This window comes from Sciurus carolinensis, unplaced genomic scaffold (genome assembly GCF_902686445.1).
Source record: "Sciurus carolinensis unplaced genomic scaffold, mSciCar1.2, whole genome shotgun sequence".
In the NCBI taxonomy this organism is placed as follows: Eukaryota; Metazoa; Chordata; class Mammalia; order Rodentia; family Sciuridae; genus Sciurus; species Sciurus carolinensis.
Window position 1 is genome coordinate 631627 of NW_025920187.1, and position 11051 is coordinate 642677.

The 11051-nt window shown below is 43.3% G+C and overlaps 1 pseudogene; it reads left to right on the forward strand.

Moving 5' to 3' along the window:
• Window positions 1–370: 370 nt before the first annotated feature.
• LOC124974861 (sulfotransferase 2A1-like) lies at window positions 371–8637 on the forward strand (annotated as a pseudogene).
• The last annotated feature ends 2414 nt before the right edge of the window (window positions 8638–11051 follow it).

Here is an 11051-nt window from a genome sequence, read left to right on the forward strand (position 1 = left end):
AGAATCCGCAGTTCACAGTTCTTCATTTTTCCCTCCACTCTATTATTGCTATAGTGTATCTAAAGTTTTCCTGCAAAAATTCTAGTCTGAAAACTCTTCAAAATGCAAACAAAGAGAAAGGTTCCAGGGATTACTCAGTGGCATTATTTTGCAGCACCTGCTGTGGGGTTCTGCCAAAGAAATCATGCTCAGATCATCACTGTCACATTCTCAGAGTCCAAAATTGCTCAATATGATGAAACTTTGGATCACCAATCACAATTTATTTTTATCAAGCAGTGAATGTGGCAATAAGTAAAAGTTAATGATTCTTTCAACTTTCCTTTAAAATCTGGGCTCCCAGTATCTCCCACAACTTCCAATGGTGGCTGCAGCAGGACCCACAACACCACACACACACAACTCCTCATCATGGCAGATGACTACGTGTGGTTTGAAGGGTTACCTTTCCCTGTTTTTGGTTTCAGCTCTGAAGTTATAAAAGAAACATGTTCTTCATTTGTGATAAAGGATGAAGATACAGTAATGGTGGCTTATCCTAAGTCAGGTAAGGAAAGAGGACAGGAATTACCCATGAGAAAGGTGAGGTCTGCATTCCTCACTCACTCAACAGATGGATGGAATGTGCTCTAGATGCCAGGATGTCCTCCTGGTTTGGGGGGACAGGGCAGTCGTGCCCCATGGCACTTCCATTCAGACAAGTGCAGTGTGACATGAGTGCTCAGCAGGGATCATCTGAGGATTTGGAGGAAGATGTAGGAGTGCATTATGAGCAGGTTCAGTTTTTTGTGTGGTGGCGTGGGAGAAGGGGTGGTGAGGATGACCAGTGAAGAACTATTAGCAAAAGAGCAGCTCAAGAGGAGTGGAAAGGCTGAAAGGGCGGACATTGGGGAAGAGGAATATTGTAGAGTAGGAGAGTCAGCATGGACAATGGCTGGGAATCAGAAATGAGGCAGGAAAATGCAAGGGCCTGAAAGGACATGCATCCTGCACCTATGGGAGTGAGCCTGGGAGCAGGAGCAGTGCAAACTGAGTGAGGATTGAGAACAAGGCATTGGCAGGGCAGGGCAGGTGCTGGAAGTCAAGGAGAGTGGGGACTCATAGAAGGATCTCAGCAAAGAGCCAAGAGGTGGAAGCAACCTCAAATCCATTGACAGGTGAATGCATAAACAAGGTGTGTCACATTGATACAATGGAATACGATCAGCCTTAACAAGGAAAAATATTCAGACACTTTCTACAATATGGATCAATCCTGAGGGCACCATGCTCAATGTGATATTTTGGAGAAAAGGGGCAAATATGATAGGGTTCCATTGGTGCAAAATACCTAGAGTAGTTTAGTTCATAGAACCAGAGAACTACATGGTGGATCCAGGCACTGAAAGATGCAATAAGTAGGGAAATGTTGTTAATAAGCAGAGAGTTTCAGTGGTTCAAGATGAACAGGTTCTGGAAATTGGCTGAGCAACCAAAGGCATGTGATTACCACTACTTAGCACTACCCACGTGCATGCTTGGAATGGGTACATGGTTATGTTTATGTTATGTATTTTATCGTGAATTTTGTTCCCAAGTCAGGTGGAAATGAGTGACCATCACTTTTCCTTCCTTATCTAGGCACCAACTGGTTGATGGAAATTCTCTGCCTGATTTACTCCAAAGGGGATACCAAGTGGATTCAGTCTGTGCCCAACTGGGAACGCTCACCCTGCTTAGAGACAGATGTGGGTTACAAATGTCTAAATGAGAGAGAGGGCCCACGGCTCCTGATGTCTCACCTTCCATCCATCTCTTCCCCAAGTCTTTATTCACTTCCAAGGCCAAGGTCAATGCCTAATATTTCCTCAATGCTTTTTGAACTCCCATGTGCCTATGTAACCCCTGAAGATCTTGCTGGGGTGTCTGCTCATGGGGTAGGTTGGGAGACACCTGAGATTCTCAGACATTGAGACGGATGAGAACATAGCTCACACCCTACCTGAGCGGGAGGATTTGGACCATGGCACACATTAGGCAGCCTGAATTCAGGGGTGGTGGCACCGGCTAGTGCCAGGATCCTAGAAAACAATATTTTTTGTGAAACCAGATTTTATAACTGCATATATACATAGAGTATCCCTACTTTTCAGTTCTTGAAGATGTTAGGCAACATTAATTCAATAAGACCTCCTGCCAGGGAGGTGGATTCACCCAAGTCAGCATTGCCCGTGTGGGGAGGAGACCATACATATATTCATCATACCTGCATAAATCCTGGAACTGCTCAGGAAGGAGCCTGGCTCTGTATTCTACCCATTGCAGTCCACTGCATGTCAATGTGCTTTGTGATCAGCAGCCACTTCAGCCTCCCTTTGGCTGAGAGATCATCAGCACGGACCTGGATATCCATGATCTAAGGGGCCACAGATTATTTTTAGATACATACTTTGTTAAGGTGTCTATTGACTTCTGAATTTTTTTATGTTTCTCTTTAAAATACACCAAGATACCCAGATTAATAATCTCCTTTTGTGCAAATTCCATAAATTTGCTCACAGTGATGCTGAGGCAATAAAACCTTTTCCATGTCTCCTGTTGGGTTTCATTAACCTCTGCCTGATTGAACTGAGGCCTAAGGAGACATAAGACCTCTAATAATAATACTAGTAGGGTTGGTGCAAAACATCAAATTCTGATGTTCAAGTACCCAGTCTGTGTGTGTATGTGTGGGTTCAGTTAAGTTAAATACCAGTGTGTTAACATGTACATATGTACACAGGAGGTCAACTATCATGCAGACTGGACTTAGAACATTTCTATAGTTCAGAAAAATTCCCCATGCACCCTCTACCAATCAGTGCCCACCAACTGAGGGAAACACACCCTGGAATATATTTAGAGATTAGCTTCCTTATTCTTGAATTTTCCATAAATGCATTCATGCTGCTTGAATGTAATATCTGTGAGATTCCTCAGTGGTCCTTAGTGTGTGAACAACTGTATATTTTTACGTACCTGAATAATTCATTAATCCATCTGCTGTTAGTGGTCATTTTGGGAAGACACACGAACACCTCAACACTTACCATTTAATACTTTCCAACACCTTCCTATGTTCAGAAGAATAATATACCAGATAGAAGAGACAATGTATTCTTCTTACTTTCCTAGCATGTGAATATTAAATAGGAACCTTAAAATGTCCATTTGATTAATGAATGCTATAACCTATTCTTTAATGGAACCCACTGATGCTTACTAGGAATTCAGAAAGAACTGCCTGTGTAAAGATCAAGATCAGGTGGAAATGACTGATTGAGACTGATTTTTCATTTTCCTTTTTCCTTACATTAAGGTGCTGTATATCATGAGAAACCCCAAAGATGTTCTTGTGTCAGGTTACTATTTTTGGAGTATGACAAAACTTTCTAAGAAAATTGAATCACTGGAACAATACTTGAAATGGTTTATCCAAGGAAACGGTGAGTGTTCCGTGACATATAGATCTGCTTCCTCAACTGTACTGGTGTTTCTCCTCACTTCCTGGTATCCCTTTTGTGTTATTTTTCTGCATACTTTCCCCTATGAGAGAAAAGAGACAACCCTTGATTTTGTAAAACTGCCTTCCTTCAATTAGCATGTTGTTCTCCAGTTCCATCCTTTCTCCTACAAGTGACACAACTGAGTTCTTCCTTATGACTGAGTGAAACCCACCATGTGTATGTAGCACGTTTTCTGTACCCATTCATCAGTCAGTGGACACCTAGGCTGGCTCCATACCTTACCTGATGTGATTGAACTGCTATCAACATGGCTATGCATGTATTACTATAGTATGCTGACTCTAATTCTTTTGGATAAATACCAAGGAGTCTATAACTGGATACTATGGTGGTTCCATTGTAATCTATTGAGGACACTCCATACTGATATCCATGGTGGTTGTACTAATTTCCAATCCCAATAGTGTATAAATGCATTTATGCATTTGCACATGTTGAACTATACTCTCATCCCTGGAATAAATTCAACTTATCATGATGTATAAGCTTACTCTTGAATAGGATTTGCTAATATTTTAATAATGTTTTCTGTGTTTGTGTTCACAAACACAGTGTGTTGTGTTCTGTTGTTTTGTGATTGATATGTCTTTTATCTGGTTTGGGTATCAGGATGATAGTGTCTTTGCAGATTGAATTCCAGAATAGTCCCCCTCTCAGTTTCATTAGGTAGTTTGAGGAGCATTTATAAATTATGCCTGAATCAAGTGGTCAGGGTTCAAGAAATGACAGGGACCGCCCAGCCCCTGTTTTGTTAGTGTGTCACCTGCAGTTCTGTGCCTGCCCTGCAGTGCCCTATGGATCATGGTTTGAGCACATACGTGGCTGGATGTCCATGAGAGACAGGAAGAACTTCCTGCTGCTGAGTTATGAAGAGCTGCAGAAGGTGAGCAGGCTCTCATAGTCAGCGCCCATTGCTCCCCGCTATCCTTCTCCCCTCAGATGGTCCTGTTGCTCAGTGTCCACTCCACCTTCCCTGTCAGTGCACATCCTCTCAGAGGTCACTGAGAGTAGAAGAAGCAGGCCTGGCTCTCCGTTGCCCTGATGCTGCTGGAACCTCCCCAAGCTCCATGCTCTTTCTCCCTGCCTCTTCCTGGGTTTCATCTGGCAACATCTAAAGGGCCCTTCCACACACCAAGGCAGGGTGCCAGGGCTTATGCTCACACCTGTGGCTGTCAAGGTTTTCCATGCAGAACCCAGGATGCTGACAGGAGCCAAGTCTTCCCAAGGGACTGGCAGAAAACACTAACCCCAGGATGTGTCTCTCTCTCTGGCTTCTCCCTTTGACTGACTAGGTGACAATAAGTTGAGAAGTCACTCTGTGTGACTCTTCTGAGAGTTCAGGGGCTTGAGTGACAGGAAAGGCCTGCAGGTGGTGCTCAGCACTGGTGGGCTGAGTCCGGGTAGAGGTGGGTCACAGGAAGACGTCTAATGGTCTGAGCACAGGAGGGTGACTGTGGTGACAGTCAGTGTGCTTCTCCAAATAGCAAATGAGGTCAGTCGCTTGTTTGCAGGTAAATAACGGACGTACGTCTGAGTGTTTAGATAAGCCCCGTTAACTGATTGGATCATTGTACGTTAAATGTGAACTTATTCTAAATTTTTCCTCTGTTGGAGCAGGACAGTGCCACACTGAACCGCCCAAAGCTGCCTGGTTCTCTGAGTAACATTCATAAGTCCAGACATCAGTGAAAGCTATAAAATTTTAGAATTTTTTATCAGAATTGTAAAACAATGTAATAAAAACTAGAAGAGTGAACAGCACTTTAGAGAACGCTTGCCTGGTAGTGCTGCCTTGGGGAACATACAGGATGCCATAGTCACAGGCATCAGCTTCCCCTGGAGAAAGGCCTCTGGTCTCCTTCCTGCAGCTACTTCATGTTCTTCCCTGTTCTCAGCATGAAGTCAGTGCTCAGTAAGGAGCCTTGGATCCACGTTCACCTACCTCATCAGCAAGTTCCCACCCTTCCGTGTAATTCTCCCATCAATTCAGAGAACACATTTTTAAATTATTGCCACAGTAGTGTGTCTTCTTGTTATATAGTCACTGGGGCTCAGGGAAAAACCTAATAATGAAGCACTACCATCCTAATGGGAAGGGCGTGGAGCCCGAGCATGTTCTTTCTTCTTATAAAGACCTGTGTTCTTTGTATCATCTCCCAGTGATGTCCCAGGGATATCCATGATCCTGGGACTCGAGTACAGGAAGACATTCCACACCCATGTATTATTCAAGTGCTGGATATGGACAGGGTGTCACGTGGAGAAAGGAGGAGTCTTTGGGATCTTTGTCTCCAGGCCTTAGTTTGCACTCTGATGAGTCTCTTTAGAAATCCCAACACCTGCCTCTGCGGTGACCTAAACTCACCCCACTGGGAACCCGTCCTGACCTTGACATCACACACCCTTCATGCACCTCTTCCTCTCCACTTTCTCTTTCTCTCTCCTTGTGGAATCCATCTCAGCCTTTTCCCATTTGGATAAATCTTCTTCTCCTCTTTCTCTCCCACATGTCTCCTAACACTCCCATTCCAATCTTCCCATGTCTGCTGTCTTTCCCTTTCACAGCATCACTCTTGATTGTTCACACTTTAGGACCCAAGAAGCACCATAGAGAAGATCTGTCAATTCCTGGGAAAGAAGCTCAATCCAGAAGAACTGGATTCAGTCCTCAAGAATAGCTCCTTCCACGTCATGAAACGAAACAAGATGTCCAATTTTAAAATATTGCCTGAAACTTTAATTAGTAAGCATTTCTCATTGACAAGGAAAGGTAAATGCTCTGATTTCAGAATGCATGAGATTACTTAGAGGGTACTCTTGTCTTTACCACCAGACAGTAAGAGTGAAGGTGTTTGAACATATCAACTTTAATCATTCATGGCCCTGGGGCCGCTAGTGTTCCCTTATGAAAAAAATGTTTCCATGGCAGTGGTGCTGGGTGCAGGTACCCGGGGAAATTGATTCAGTGCTGGAGAGGAGGAGGGTGGTTCTGGAGATGGTGGTGTCTGGGCTACTCCACTGGTGACTTCCCAGGAATTGCACTAAAGAAAGTGATACCCAAAGAAAGAGCAAACTGAAGAAGGTAGAGAGGAGGTCATTTGCTAGGAGACATTGTAAGGCCTCCTTCCTATGAGGAAAGATGAATCACATCAACACCCTTGGATTCAGGCCTATTGAAAATGTCTAGTGCAAGTGATGGCAGAACCTGTTTTTCCAAAATTCCTCCAGTTCACATGTATCTGGAATGGTGAACCACGGCATAAATCTACCAAATGCTTCAAAAGATACTCAAGAGGTCAGGATTTCTGACACAGAGTACCTGGGGTACAGAGGGATAAGACAGAGAATTGGGCTGAGGATATTGCTCAGTGTGAGAGCACAGCCCAGCAGAAGAATCAATGAAAATTGTCTGATAATGAAGATAACAATGAAAATGGGAGGAAGAATGAGTGTTTATAGCATAGCAACCACATGTTAGAAATTCTGCTACTTTATATTCACATGTGTGTCGTGTTTACAAGCATAGAATTCATTAGTTTACATATTGGTATATATTATATTAATGTTAGATTGGACCACTATGTGAAAATTAATGTACATGGTACATAAAATAGTAGTGTAATCACATAGTAAAAGGTTTGACTTATGTCCATAACCTTAGCTTCCATTCCACCCCTCCACTCTCTTAATGTTAACCCCTCCAGGGCTTCCTAAATCCTTGTGTGAAACACGGTGTGATGCTCACATTTACTCATTCATCCTCAACACCCTCAACAGTATTTATTGAGTGTATACCACGTGATTCTTGGAAGAACCAAGTCATAGGCAAATTATGAAAAAAGTGTTGACTTGCTAATATGATAGAAATGCCATTTTCACATTACACCAGTAAAAGTCTAGAACATGTTATGTTTGAACACTGCTGGGAAGTGAACAAGGATGGAGGGGCACATTTCTGAACTGGGGGCCTCACTGAGTAACTGCTTTGCAGTAAAAGTTTGAATGAGGCAAAAGGACAGGAAGTGAATACGTCCAGGAGGAGAGCACTCTGGGGTGAGGTCATGACATGAGAAGAGCCCCCAGAGGGGGAGCCTGGCATGTTTGAAGCTGGGTAGCCACAGGGGTGGGTCTGAAACAACAAGGACACTATACCTAGAGCCACAAGTACCAAGGAATTTAGCTGAAAGGACCTGGAATCGTGGGAAACTGAGCCAGAAGTGACTGGAGAGACTGGACTTGGCAATGGATCAGCAATGGCCTCATGTGCAGAATGACTTCTAAGAGAGAATGGCCAAGAGCAGAGATTACTTGTCATCTGCTCTGATCACCCAGGTCAGAAACTCTGTTAGCTTGGGCCAAAGGGCTAGAAACAGAAGTGGTCAGAGGTAGTTATATTCCAGGTTCTGATTGTATAGCCAGCAGTGAGGCTTATGGAATCTGCACAGGAAGATTTGGGAGAGGGGAAGTCAGGACACACTTTCCAGGCAGGTAGAAGTGTCAATGGGTGTGGTGGCCGGGCAGCAGGAGGGCTCGCCTTGACCAGTCAGCATTGTGCAGCCTTCAGAGAGCAAGGAGGACATCCCAGTCTTCAACCTGTCACGAGATCTGATGTGACTCTCCTTCATGTTTCCAGGCATCTGTGGGGACTGGAAGAATCACTTCACAGTGGCCCAAGCTGAAGCCTTTCATAAAGTATACCAAGAGAAGATGGCAGGTTTTCCCAAAGACCTGTTCCCATGGGAATAATGTCCAAGAGATTCTGGATCTTCTATGGATGCTGATAAATATTGTCCTGTCCTGGGATGAGTACAGGACTGGGGAGTTCTAGAATAAAACCCATTTCTACAGGAAAGGGGAGGGAAGGACAGGATGGCATCAAGAACCAATGAAATATAAACTAATAGAGGAGCAAAAGGAAATCTAGCTGAGTAGAGAAGGAGAATGGGAGAGGGAGGAGGCCCAGCATGGAGGGGGGATCGAGACTTGAAATGCCTTTCCCTGCAGGGATGAGTGTTTCTGGATCTACTCAACTACTGTGCATAGTAAATCTAACGCTCTGACACAAAATTAAAATCTGCTTCTTCACTTTGGAGCCCTGAATTATACATTTTGCTTCTCTGATCACTTGCTTGTTAAAAATGACTGAGAACTCTCTATTCGATTCATCACTTTCTAACTTTTAAAAGAACTTTATAGTCTTTTAAAAGCATAGATTGTTATACACAGAATATGAATATCACACACAATTGTGTCTAATGTTTAAAACAAGAATAGAATGTAGAAGAAGCTAAGGTTCCCTTTCTATTACATCTATCTCTGGAATCCATGACGATGATGATCCAGAGGAGTCTAATTTCCAAGCTAGTGTTGTTTTCATTCCTAGTGGTGTTTACAGCGTAAATAAGAAGTGGTGTGTGTAGAAGTTTTAAAACTTACCTAAATGGTGAGTGGCACGTTATGTTCACAGAACCTCATTTCTACTCAGCATTGAATCTATGGATTTATCTGAGTTGACATCAATGGTGTAGTTCAGAACTGAATTGAGGCTTGGGACCCCATTGATTTACCTGCTCCCCTGTAAGTGACTCTGAATTCCCTCACCTATTTCACCTTATTTAAAGCCCTATTGGGACTTTAAGCATGACAAAAGCCAGATCAGATATTTCCTTGCATGTACATATAGGGCTGAACTTGACTGTTGAACTCACTGGCATCTTGTAGGTGATAGCAAGTGTTTCTCTAATCATCTTGGAATGAAGTTAAAAGCCAAATCAACTCCTTTACTTGTGCCCACTTTGAGTTATTTTGAAATTCATTAATTTTGGAGGTCTAGTGGCTGAGCTATATAGAATTAGGCTCCCATACCTTGCTGTAGAAAACACCTGTTCCATGAGGATATGATAATAATGGTTGTTTGGGAGTCTTTTTTCAGTCGGGAGAGGGGAACAGGAATTGAACTCAAGGGCCCTAAACGACTGAACCCCAACCCAGCCTTATTATGTATCTTTATTTAGAGACAGGGTCTAACTGAGTTGCTTAGCCACTCATATTTACAGAGCCTGTTTTGAAGTGACATCCTCTGGCGTCCTGAGCACCTGGGATTACAGGCGTGTGGCAGCTCACCTGGCTTTATTGCTTAGGATTCTGTAAAGGCATTTGTAAACCAATTGGAAACAGCTCTGACTCTTCACTTGGTGCTGCAGATGTCCAGTGGGTAACTGAAAACAAAACCGAGAAGTTGCCTTCCCTGCCTAATTGTCATATCTCTTCTTTGCCTCCCTAAAACATTAGGTCAGGTTTCTCTTCAACTCTGCAGGTAAACATTCATCATTTGCATAGCAGCTCATCTGGACCTCAAGTACAAGGTGATTTGACCTCAATTGACCTAGCTTGTCTCCTCCCATGAAGGCTGCACGCAGCAAGACAAAGTTAACCAAGACTCTGTCCCAAACAGGCCCCGGGAGTGGCTCCTAAAGTCTCCGGTCAGCAGCTCATTCCTGCCCACTCCCACACCCACCCGTTCTTTCCTCCCCCTGTGGTCTTTTAGCAGGTAGAGTCCCTATCATGGCTTTCTTGGTGACAGCCGCCTATCTTCTCGGGATTGCTAGCTTTCCAAGGATACCTTTTTCCTTCTCCAAGTGCTTGGCCTCAACCTCTTTTTAAGTGAGAAGCAAATGGATTGGGTGCAGTGACTGTTGTTCTCATTCCTTCTTTTTTTTTTTTTTTTTTGCAGTGCTGGGGATCGAACCCAGGGCCTTATGCTTGCAAGGCATGCATTCTACCGACTGAGCTATCTCCCCAGCCCTGTCATTCCTTCTTTAAGAGCTTTCTGCTGTTCTTATTTATTACTGTGCTTTGTGTAGTTCCATTTGTCTTGTACCTGTGTGGTCAAGGATGTGAGCTGAAGGTCTCATGACAGCATTCCCTGTTAGTTCAGGATCCTCTGCACCCATTGACTGTATCCAGGCTCCCAATATGGAGAACTAAAGATGGCACCATGCAGAATATCTTCTTTATGCAGTTTCACTGCAGCGTCTCCCATAGCAGTTATTGTAGATTTCACCTACAATTAAACAGGCAGTACAAAGTTTTTCTGGTGATGTGGATAAGTCAGTTCTTTGAGTTGCCTAAAACGAAGAACGACCCAAGAATTCAAGTATTATCCTAATCATATTCTCTCTCTCTTTCTCTGTCCCTCCTTTCCCTTTTTTCTTCTCTGTGGCATTACTTACCCTCAAAGATGAATCACTTGAAGCTCAGTGTTGAGAAAAACAACAAACTTTATCCCAATTTCCTCAATCTCTGACCCCTTCACAGAAGGATCTCAGAAACCTGTAGAACTATAGTTAGAAACAGGAATAAACAATGAAAATCTTCAAAAACGAGGATGAAATTCAAAGGAGTGCCATCAACAACACAATCATCAAATTCAAGAAGGATTATAAACATAATGTTGGAAGAAAAGAAAAAAAAATGTTCAAAAGATAAAGACCATTTCAGAAAATG